Genomic DNA, 12,860 nt, shown 5'->3' with positions numbered 1-12,860 from the left:
CTAGGAAGAGAGCTGGAGGTCAACTGGGTTACATCTCAGCTACCCATCTCTGAGGAGAAATTGAACATGTTCAGGAAAGCAACTGCAGTTGATCCTGAAATGCAAATGCCAAGAGCCATTACAATGAATGGATGGCCAACAGAAAGAAAAGATGTTCCAAAGGAAATGCAGAAATACTGGACATTTAAAGAGGAAATCAGCTATGCATCAGGACTAATGTTCAAAATGGCAAAACTCATCGTACCAAACCAAATGAGACAGGAAATGCTCAACAGGATTCATGAGTCACACCTGGGGATAGTGAAATATAAAGAAAGAGCAAGAGACATTCTCTATTGGCCAGGCATGTCAACTCAGATAGAAGACATTGTGTCTCAGTGTGCTGTCTGTAATGAAAACCAAAACAGCAAACCAAGAGAGCCTTTGCTTCCCCATCCACTACCAGGAAGACCATGGGAGAAGACTGACACAGATCTCTTTCACTACAATGGTGCAGAATATCTGCTTTGTGTGGACTACTATTCAAAATATCCGGAGATCACCAAGTTAAGTGACACGTCCAGTCGAGGTGTCATTACCGCAATGAAGTCAACATTCACAAGACATGGGATTCCAGATATTGTCGTCAGTGACAATGGTCCACAATATGCCAGTGGTAAGTTCAGAGAGTTCTCAGAAAGCTGGGAATTTCAACATGTTACTTCCAGCCCAGGGCACGCTCAGTCTAATGGACAAGCAGAGAGAGCTGTACAAACTGTCAAGAACATGCTCAAGAAGGCACAAAGCAGCAACGGTGACCCTTACATCGCTCTGCTTGAATATCACAACACACCGATTGAGGGTGTGGGGTTCTCTCCTGCGCAGCTGTTGATGGGACGTTGTCTGAAGTCCAAACTGCCAACATCCACAACTCTACTGACTCCTGGAGGTAATGCTCAAGTACATGACAAGCAAAAGTACAAGCAAATAAAGCAAAAGAGCTACTATGACAGACATACAAGACAGTTGCCAGATCTGCATACAGGTGAAAATGTCAGAATACGGAGAGGAGACACTTGGCAACCAGCTGTGGTTGTGAACAGACATCAGCAACCAAGGTCCTTCATAGTTCACACGCCGGATGGAAGAGTCTACAGGAGGAACAGGAAGCATCTGCTGAAGACAGGCGAGAGGGAGTTTCCACGTACAGATGCACAGGACATTTCCACATATACAGACATGGAAACAAACAACACCAAGAGTGATGCAGACCGCAAAGACACAGAGGCCACTCGAGAGACTGACACGGATGAAGGACAAGCACAGTCACAGTTGTATCACACACGGTCTGGGAGACAAGTCAAACTTCCAGCTAGATACAGAGACTAGACATACTTACAGTCTCACACAGTTTGAGGCAAAGTCACGCATGTCATAAGTTCCAAGGTGTGAAATAAACGGTTTATTAGTCTGTGTTAGTAAAAGAAAATACACTGCTATTAGTATTGTAAGTTACAATACAGAATACAGTATAAGAAGTTAAGATGTTTTAGTTTATGTCATGGTTGTTGCACTGTAAGAAGGGCATACCTGGAGGCATTGTTTTGGTAATTCACAGTGTTGTAAAAAAAATCTTGAGAAGGGGGATATAATGTATTGTGTGAGTATTCATAGTGTCAGAGTGTGTATGGCGCCAGGACGTAGACAGGGAAAAATGGAAGTCTGTTGAATAAACGTGGTTGTTCAATCTACAGCGGTGTCCGAGTCACATCAATATTAGCCCTCCAGACTCTTCCTGACCTGCTGAGTTCCTCCAGCATTTAGTGTCTTAACCCCTGTTGTTATTCCATCTTTCCATGATCTACCTGCATATTTGTTCCTCCAACTCCTACTGTAGAGCCCCATCATAATGATTGCACCTTTATTATTCCTGAACTCTATCCTCCTGGCCTTTATAAAGTGCTGTTTAGTGCAGTCATGACATGCTCCTTAAAGAATAATGCGATTTCTCTACGTGTTTTACATCCCTTTCTGTCATATCTGAAATATTTATACCCTGAAATTCTGAACTGCAATTCCTGCCCTTCACGCAAGTAAATTTTGGTAATGGCTACAATATGGTTGCTCCTGTTCCAATCCAGGAACTAAGATCACCTGCTTTATCTGTTACACTTCTTGCATTAAAATAAGTATACGTCAGGCTTTCATTCCTGTCATGTTCATTATACTGTCCCTGCATGTTTTTTTCCTATTAAACTCCTTTGACTTAACCTCTACATTCTCCTCAATCACTCAGTCTGCTGACCTTCTGCACTGGTTCCTAGCTCTCAGAGATACTTGTTTAATCTCTCTTCAGTAGCACTAACAAACCTCCCTGCAATTAAATTTGTGTCCCTTCAGTTCAGGTGCACCCCATCCTTCTTGAACGGGTTCCTCTTGCCCTGGAAGAGATCCCAATGATCCATGTCTCTGAGGTTCTCCCTCCTACACCAGCTCTTAAATCATGTATTCAACTGTACTAACACTGCACAAGTTCATTCTGCTGCATTCACTATCTCCAGATCAAAGGTGTGACAATAAACTTAAGTGCGCCCAAGTTATGCCTGTCTTTCTTTAAGCCATTTAAAGACTTTAAGCCACAGTTGAACAGTCTGTTTCAGTCTTACTTGGGCCTTTCCCCTAACTCTTTTTAAAGTACATCATTAATGGTATTGGTACTACTTCCTGCAATCATGCAAAACTTCAAATTGTTATTTTTGTTAGCAGGTTTCACCCCATTTCCACTTTAGTATCAGCCACCTCAAAAACTTCCCTTCCCTCTCTGGCCCTTTACCTCCCATCTCAATAGACTGGCAAGCAACAAACATACATTACAATCCCACTGTTCTCCACAGCAATCTTGTCTTCCTATTCCATCTCCTTTAAGGATTCTCTTCTATTTGCTCAGTTCTCCAAAGACAAAGTTGTGCAAGTCTTACTTATTATTTCGCTAGATATCCTTCGGAAGCAACAAAACTTAGTATTACACATTTCAGTGAAGGAAGTACTGCTAGAATCATAAGCAACCAGATTTCCTAAAGCTGCCAACAATATTTGCTGATGTCACATGATGATTTGCATTCATCGACCTAATCACCAGTCAGACATCCACCAGTCTCCACTGGATTATGACCACAGAGTCCAAGTGACAGAACTCAGCTGTCATTTCAACATTGTAAAAATCTCAACATTTTTTTTGACTTATTCCTAAACCTCATTCTTATCAAATACCTTATGGTGACTCCTGACCCATTCTCAGTTTTATCTGTGCTTTTCTTTGTTTCACGACTGCTTATCATTTCTTCCCCCTTTAAAAGTCACTTACATTTGAGTTTCATTTCATATAACGGGTCTACACTTTTACATTTACTTTGCCAGTGGCTGAACATGGATCTGTGTCTTATGATGTAAATAAACTGACCTGAAGAATTTGACATATCCTTCAAGCACTACCTTTCAAATAGAATTAGCTTCAGTTCTAAAACGTTATACCTATCTTATGTTTATTCTTAAAAGAGGTCCTAGGGGGTTCCTTCAAATGATCTTGTACAAGTCTTCCGATTGCATTGTTTAAAGTTATTAAAAAGTCAACAGAAATGAAGAAAAACAAACTTTTCTTGTGACACACGACAGAAGAGAATTGTAGCCCATAGCTATAATGAGAACCAAGTTAAAGTATGAAAAGTTTAAACAAATCTGAATGGGATTTCAAGAGGCCCAAACAGGAACCATAGCTGCTTCTTATGTGCTTCATTCAAATGAATTAGTTATTCCAGTTAATTATGGCTGATTAAGATAACCCGTTTGGAGAGTTATAGTCTTAAAAAGACAAAACAAGCAGAAGGATCTCTTAAAGGAAGACTTGCCACAATGATCAGGACAAATGAGAGTTAAGCTCATTAATGTAAAGACCTACAGAGAATTTCCTAAGCAGTGCACACAAAATGCTGGAGGAACTCAACAAGTCAGGCAACATCTATAGAAATGAGTAAACAGTCAACATTTTGGGCCAAGACCCTTCTTCAAGACTGGAAAGGAAGGGGGTAGATGCCAGAATAAAAAGACGGGGGGGGGAGGTGAGGAGAAGGAGAATAGCTAGAAGGTAATAGGTGAAGCTAGGTGGGTAGAATTTCCTGACTGTTCCCACCTCTGAATATTGCTCAGTTCACTCAGTTAATCAACATAGACTACAGCAGAAAACTTAACATTGGTTTCACAAGCCTGTTTTTTAAGTTGTTGTTTCTTTTAGATCAACAATGAATACCAATGCAGTGCTGACCTTTTATGCCATGAAGGAATTTACTTTAATCCTATTTCAAGCCACTACCAATAGCACTTGTCTCGGCAAACTTCAATCTGATCGTGTATCAAGTAAGCCACCAAAGTCTTGTTTGCCAGGGGAACACAGTTGTCAATTTCTCCTGGAAAAAATAGTAAATAATACAAGATATTGAAGTTCTATTACTAAGTGCCAGACATTGTCCAGCCATTCAATAGGTAACAATAATGCCAAAGAAAATATAATAACACAGCACAGTAACAGGTTCATTAGGAGACACAATCCTACCTACGGTAGAAATTAGCAAGTTCTACATTCATTCCCTATCCTCCATGTCCTTCTTGGTAAACACAATGCAAAGTACTCATTTAGGACCACCCATAACCTCCACCCTCCAAGTACATGTTCTCTCCTTCACTCTTGAGCAATCCTACCTGCTCCCTAGTTATCCTGTTGCCCTTGATGTATGTATAGAATGCCTTGGAATTCACTTTAATCCTACTTGACAAGGGTTTTTCAGGATCCCTCTAGGCTCTCCTAATTTCCTTCTCGAGTTCTTTTCTAGCTTCTTTATAACTTCTAAGTCAAAGACTCTGTTTGATTTTAGCTTCCTAAGCCTAACATACAATTCCTTTTTGTTCTTGACTAAATTCACCACCTCTTTTGACATCTAATGTTCCCTTATCTAGCTATCCTTGTCCTCCCTTCTCACTGGAATATACATGTCCTATACTTTGTGCATTTGGTCTTTAAAAACCTTCCACATATCAGATGTGGACTTGCCCAAAAATAATTGTTCCCAATTAACTCTCGCTAGTTCCAGCCCAATACTGTCATAACATGGCCTACTCCAACTTAATACTCTCCCACAAGGTCCATACTTATCCTTAGTTGTAGTTATTTTAAAGCTTAAAGAGCTGTGATCTCTATCCCCTAATTGTTCTCCCACTAAAAATTCAGTCACCCGGCCTGGCTCATCACCCAAGACCTGGTCTACAATGGCCCCTCCTCTTGTTGGACTAAATACACATTGATTTAAGAAACCCTTTTAGACGCACCTAACCAATCCCATCTGAACCTCTTACACAAAGGAGATCCTGGTCTATTTTAGGGAAGTCAAAGTCACCCATACAGCAACCCTGTTGTTTTTACACCCGTCCCTAATCTGCCTGTGTATCCATTCCTTTGCCTGTATGGATTCAAATGGATGAGCCCTCCATTATGTCCCCTCCAAGTACAGCTGTGATATTGTCCTTGATTAATCGTACAAACCCCCAACCCTTTTTACCTCCTTCTCTATCTTTTCTAATAATAGGCATCCGTTAGTCTCATGAGACTATGGAATTGCACCTTGGAAGGTTTCCAGGGCGCAGGCCTGGGCAAGGTTGTATGGAAGACTGGCAGTTGCCCATGCTGCAAGTCTCCCCTCTCCAAACCACCGATGTTGTCCAAGGGAAGCGCACTAGGACGGATACAGCTTGGCACCAGTGTCGTCACAGAGCAATGTATGGTTAAGTGCCTTGCTCAAGGACACAACACGCTGCCTCAGCTGAGGCTTGAACTAGCGACCTTCAGATCACTAAACCGATGCCTTAACCACTTGGTCATGCACCAACACTCTATCTTTTCTGAAACAGCAAAACCCTGGATAATTGAGCATTGTTCTTCTCCATCTCTCAACCAAGTCTCTGTAATGACCACACCATCCTAGTTCCATATATAGTTCCATGCTCTAGATTCATTACCCTTGCCTATAATATTCCAGCATCAAAATATACACACTTCAACCTGTTCATCCTTTTATAGTATATCAATTACCTTACTCCTGCCAGTTATTACTGGTCATGACATCTATCATCTTCTCAGTCCCTCTACTTTCTGACCCGGTGTTCTGAAGACAATGTTTTCACCCCATTAAGTCAAAACAGAATAAAGCCCAGCAACAACAGAGTGGTCTCGGGTCATAATGCTAGCATCGTGTCAAGAAGTACACAAATTGGAAGGAAGATTGCAGGGATACCATGGTAGCTGGTTGGGTATCAGTGATAAACCACCAAATACAGATGCTGTCATTAGAAATCCATCATCACTTGAAGGTGTCACAAGAAAGAAAACAAAAAACCTGAAAGCCGATGCAAGCTATTGTTCGCATAGTTTTTCCTTTTTTTCCTAATACAGATAGACCAAGCCAATGATGAAGGCTATTCTGCTGCCTTGGCAGATGACAGAAGAGGAAGATATTATGATGACTGAAGCTGTTGTGAAGCCAGCACAAGTGGTGCGTCAATCATTTATTGACAGGTTTTTATCTAAAGGCTGCACTTGGAACATTATAATTAACCATCCCATTGTCTCCTGTCTGCAATGGTCCAAGCAGCATACAGTTAGTCTGTGTTTAAGTGGTTGAATTAATAATATAGAGTTTGACTTAATGATCCAGAGACCTGGCTCTCACCACTGCACAGCAGAGTTTAATTTCAGTTAATTAAATATTAAGAATTTTCATGAAAATAGTTTTAGTAATTCTGATCATAAGCTACAAGATTGTTTTAAAACCCATCTGATTGGTTTGGTTAGTTGGGAAAGGAAGTGTACCTTCACCCAGTCTGGCCTTAACGTGGTTCTTAAAGGTCGGCTGTAATGACCCGGAAAGTTCCTCACCTTGAGCATACTGCTAAATTTTCTCAAAATTAAAATTTAAAAGATCACCTGGCATTAACCAAGGATACAAGCCCACTTAACAATATCTGAAGACTGCTATCGAAATCAGAGAGATGCCCATTGACCAGTCAAGCAAAAGTGACTGGGAAGCTTTTAAAATCCAAAAAAAGGCAACTGAAAAGCTATAAGAAGGGAAAAGATGAAATATGAGGGCAGACTAGCCAATAGTATAAAGCAGGATACCAAAAGATTTTTCAGTTATATAAAGGGTAAAAGGGAGGTGAACGTTGATATTGGATCACTAGAAAACAATGCTGGTGAGGTAGTAATGGGGGACAAAGAAATGGCAGATGAACTTAATGGGTATTTTGCATCAGTCTTCACTGTTAAAGACACAAGCAGTGTGCCACAGGTCCGTGGGTCTCAGGGAGCAGAAGTGAGTGTCATTGCTATTACAAAGGAAAAAGTGTGAGGTAAACTCAAAGGTCATAAGATGGATAAGTCACCTGGACCATATGGACTACAGCCCAGAATCCTGAGAGAAGTTGCTGAAGAGATAACAGATGCATTGTTTATGATCTTTCAAGAATCACTCAATTCTGGCTTGGTCCCGGAGGACTGGAAGATTGCAAATGTTACTACACTCTTTAAGAAGGGAGGAAGGCAAAAGAAAGGAAATTATAGGCCACTTAGCCAAACCTCAGGGTTTGGGAAAGTGTTGGGAGTCTATTATTAAGGATGAGGTTTAGGGGTACTTGAAGACTAATGATAAAATAAGTCAAAGTCAGCGTGGTTTCCGTAAATGGAAATCTTACCTGACAAATCTATTGAAGTTCTTCAAGGTAGTAACAAGCAGGGTGGAAAAGGGAGAGGCCGTGGATGTCATTAACTTGGATTTTCAGAAGGCAATTGATAAGGTGCCCCATATGAGGCTGCTTAACGAGATAAAATCCTATGACATTATAGGAAAGATACTGGCATGGATAATAGAATGACTGATTGGCAGGAGATAGCAAGTGGGAATAAAAGGGGCCTTTTCTGGTTGGCTGCATGGTGACTCGTGATGTTCCTCAGGGACCATTGCTTTCCATATTGTTCGTCAATGATTTGGATAATGGTTTTATGACAAAGCTTGTGGATGATATGATGATAGGTGGAGGGGCAGGTAATGCTGAGGAAGCAATGTGATTGGAAGAATGGGCAAAAAAAGTGGCAGATGGAATACTGTTGGGAAATGTACGAAAATGCATTTTGGTAAAAGGAACAATAGTGTAGAATATTATCTAAATGGGGAGAAGGTTCAAACATCGGTGGTGCAGAGAGACTTAGGAGTCCTCTTGCAAGACTCCCAGAAGGTTAATTTACAGGTTGAGTCTATAGTAAAGAAGGCAAAGGCAACATTGCCATTTATTTCAAGGGAAATAGAATATAAAAGCAAAGAGATAATGCTGAGCCTTTATAAGACACTAGTCAGGCTGCATTTGGAGTATTGTCCACAGTTTTGGTCCCCATATTTCAGAAAGGATGTGTTGTCATTGGAGAGTGTAAGAGGAGGCTCAGGAGAATGATTCCGGGAATGAGCAGCATTTGGCAGTTTGGGGTCTGTACTCACTGGAATTTGAAAGAATGTGTGGGGATCTCATTGAAACCTAATGAATGTTGATAGGCTTAGATAAGGTGGACGTGGAGAGGATGTTTCCTCTGGTGTGATATCCAGAACTAGAGGACACAGCCTCAAAATTGAGGGGCAACCCTTTAGAACAGAGGTAAAGAGAACTCTTTTTAGCCAGACAGTAGCAAATCTATGGAATGCTCTGACACAGGCTGCCATGGAGGCCAAGTCCATGGGTATATTTAAGGCAGAAGTTGATCATTTCCCGATCGATCAGAGATTAAGGACATGGCGAGAAGGCAGGCATATGGGGTTAAGTGGGATCTGGGATCAGCCATAATGGAATGGTGGAGCAGCCTTGATGGGCTGAATGGCCTAATTCTGCTCCTATGTCTTATGGTCTAATAGTGTGATATAGTTATATTCACAGAACCTTGTAGCCAATGTCCCAGACTACTCTGTTATCATTCCCAGGTGTATTTTGTCCCACTTATAGGACAGAGGTCGCTTAACAATAGTATGTAGCCAGGAGTGGGTTACCTGCAAATTGAAAGTTTCCAAACCCCATCACTCTGAGTCAGACATAAGCAAGGAAACCTTTGCTAATTGTTAGCCACACACAGAAAACTCGGCAGGTCAGGCAGCATCTTTGGAAATTAATAAATAGTCAATGTTTTTGGACTGAGACTCTTCTTCAGGACTGAGAAGGAGGGGGGAAGATGGCAGAATATACAGGTGGGAGGAGGAGAAAGCGACAAGCTGAAAGGTGAGAGGTGAAGCCAGGTGGGTGGGAAAGGTCAAGAAGGAATCTGGTAGGACAGGAGAGTGGACCATGGGAGATAGGGAAGGAGGAGGTGCCCTCTTCCTAATTTCTAATTGTTACCTGCCAACTCCCCCCCCCCACAGCTAATAAGAAGATCCTCGATGTTGTCAATAACATGATGGAAGAAATGTAAGGAATAAGAACTCAGAGAATATCAGGGCTTGGGAGGGGTATCATTGTTTTGTCTTAGATTGCCTAAAGTTGCTCAGTGATACTGACCTGGACTAGTCTGGCAGAACCTTGAAAGACATAGATACCTTACTGAGTTTGTGATAAATGACAAAAGATGAACTTAGTTGATCTCACCCTCAGCTATTAATAAAAAAGACTGACCAATGCACAATCCATTGGGCACTAATGATACCCACCATCCCATTATGTGTAAAAGATTCAGACTAAATCTGACAATTCAGAATTGGGAATCCGGGGGGTGCTGAGGTCTTTATCACCAGCAGAAATTTAAGGGTCCACATTTTTTCATTGCCTGGAATATCTCAAGTTCTATCATTGCAGTCAAACCAAGGAATCAACACAGTTTTTCAGCAGAGAGAGAGAATGTCTGGGAATAGCACCAAAGATAGATGAAAATAAAATGGTAAACTGGAAAAACTGACACATAAGAATACAAGCATGCAAAAGAGTAAATATAGATGCAAAAGGCACAGGTTGACAATCCAAAAACAATCAATGGTTCAGATCCTACAATATGAATATTGGCAATAAATTAAACAGCTAACAGAAAGAGGAGACCTTAAGAACATCTTCATTCTCTACCATGGTGAAGTACAAAGAAAAGGATGAAACATTTGCAACCACGTTCAACCAAATGTTCCACAAGGATGACAAGAGCATTTGAAGATTGTGTTTAGAATTCATATTAAACCAAAGAGCCTCCTGAGTCTACTCTGAAACTGAGTAAGATAGTGGTTGATCCTCTGTAGTGGAAAGAGTAAGCAGCTTTAAATTCCTGAGTGTCTTGAATTCATGGTCCAAGATGGATTCAGAATCTCGGTTAGTAAAATTGTTAGCTATGGAATTTTATGGTTTTAGTTGTTATGTGTAGCTAATCCAACATGTTTTTGTGAAAATGGAACAGCTTGTGATTTTTGTGCACAAGCTTTGCAAAGTCACCTAACGTTATCTACACTTTGACCAATAATCAATGCAAGTGTACCCATCCATCAATGAGTGTCAATAAATTCCCTTTATAAACACATTGTGCCATCACCCTAAGTAGCTGTGCTAAACACCCAGGAAAGGTTCAGGGTAACTACATGACCTTTAATCACAGAATTTATAAAAGGGTACACGTTAAATTCATTACATTTGGGTAGTTTTGAATCCAAAAGACATGTGGTTCACTGATTATGCTAATTACCTTACGGACAGAGACTTACTCAGCAGCTTCTATAGACTTTCTCTGGAAATTATGTCAAAGGTTTTTATAATGTCAATGAATGTTCCAGGACCTTCTAGATCTGTTAGGCTGTGAAATCACATTGATTCCCCTCTGGGCTACACAAGGACAGCATTGTTTTTTTTTGAGCAATGTGCCATTCACAGAGTGACTGTAAATGAGGGAGTGTAATCTGATTTCGGTGACTGGGAGAAAGAAGACACCATGGCAACTGTCACAGTGAAAATTTTCTCCCTTTTTACTAATAATTGACATGAGTAATGGTCGTTGAGATCACTAGCAACAAATTGTTTTTACCCAAATGAGCTGCTTATCATCAATACATCGAACACCCCAACTTATGTCTTTACTACTTTTCATTTGAATTAGTAAAATCAAAGAACCTACAACAAAAGAATTTTCCAAACAATCCATAGTGTCTTTACTCTTGTTAGCTTTCAGTTCTTATCCTATTTTTATGTTGTCTTCATGCAACATTTACTGCTCATGTCTATCTCTAAAATGTTGCTGTATTTTGTGGTGATGAGTGGTACATCAGATATTTTTCCTCTTCGTATTTTCTACTACTTTCTAGTTCTGATGATAAGCTGTATTAGGTGGTCATTTCATTGAAGTTAAATTTGATATGCAAAATGTAAATGATTACTTCTTGTAGTCCTCAGAGCCAAACCTTTCAGGCCAAGACAAAATGCTAAGAATAGTGAGGGGTTTTGGCACAATACACAACCTAAATGTTGATAATGAAGAGACAGCAGTGTATTTCCAAGTCAGGATAATACACACTGGGGGAGGGGACTTTATTTATTCATTTAGTGGTTCAGCACAAAGTAGACCCTTCCAGCCACACCACCTCAGCAACACCACAACCCCGATTAACCCTAACCTAACCATGGGACAATTTACAATGACTAATTTACCTACCCAATACACCTTTGGACTGTGGGAGGAAACTGAAGCACCCAGGGAAAACCCAGGCATTTCAAGGGGAGAACGTACAGACACTCCCTACAGAACGGCGCCAAAATTGAACTTCGAATTCTAGAATGCTCTAAGCTGTAATATTATCGCGGTAACCGTTATGCTACTTGGACCAGGTGCCATTCCATTCTACTCATTGGTCCTCTCTTTCAAATGGTAGCAGATCTGGAGCATGCTGTTGAGAAGTTTCGGTGCTTCAGATTCATATTATTGTATTGTCAATACACACTAGGGTGTAATGAAATTCCTACCACTACTGAGAGAGTAAACAGAATACACAGTAATCATAAATACAACAATCAATGCAGAGACAAGCTTAAGCACAGTGGAATAGTGCAAAATATAGCAGTGTAAACAGATGCTGAAGTGACAATAATGGAGTCTGTAGAATTGAGGGTTTGAGAATATGGCAGCACCAATCGGAAGGAGGTATGAAAGATGTAGATGGTTCAGGGGCCTAATTGCAATGGGGAAGAAGCTGTTCTTGAATTTGGTCATGCTGGCTTTTAAGTTGCTATATCTTTTCACAGTAGGTAGAAGAAAGAAAAGGGAATAGCCAGGGTGACAAGTATCCTGGACAATACTGATAGACTTCCTAATGCAGCAGGCTGTGAAGATGGACTGGATGGAAGGATGTGCTGAGCCTGTGACAGACAGCAGTGTTTATGACATTCAGTAGATTCCAATGGTCTAAGCATTTGCCATACCAGGCTAAAATGCAAGACATCAGGATACTCTGTATAGCACATCCAGACAAATTCGAGAAATTCGAGAAAATCCTTGTGGACAAGTCAAATCTTTACTGATGTCTAAAAAAGTACATCACCAGCCAGGAGTGGTGGCTAGTGATATGGATTCCAAGAAGCCACTGGCCATCTCTACAGTAACTACAATGATGAGGACAGGGTTGTGTTCAACCCTCCATCAACCGCATAGGCAGAATCTCCTGGTGGCCACCCATTTCACCTCAACTTTCCATTCCCATTCTGACATGTCTGTCCATGACCTCCTCTACTGCTACAATAAGGCCACACTCAAGCTGACAGAACAGCACCTCATATTCCATCTGAGT

This window comes from Mobula hypostoma, chromosome 1 (assembly GCF_963921235.1).
Source record: "Mobula hypostoma chromosome 1, sMobHyp1.1, whole genome shotgun sequence".
NCBI classification, from domain to species: domain Eukaryota; kingdom Metazoa; phylum Chordata; class Chondrichthyes; order Myliobatiformes; family Myliobatidae; genus Mobula; species Mobula hypostoma.
This window is presented reverse-complemented; position numbering follows the sequence as displayed.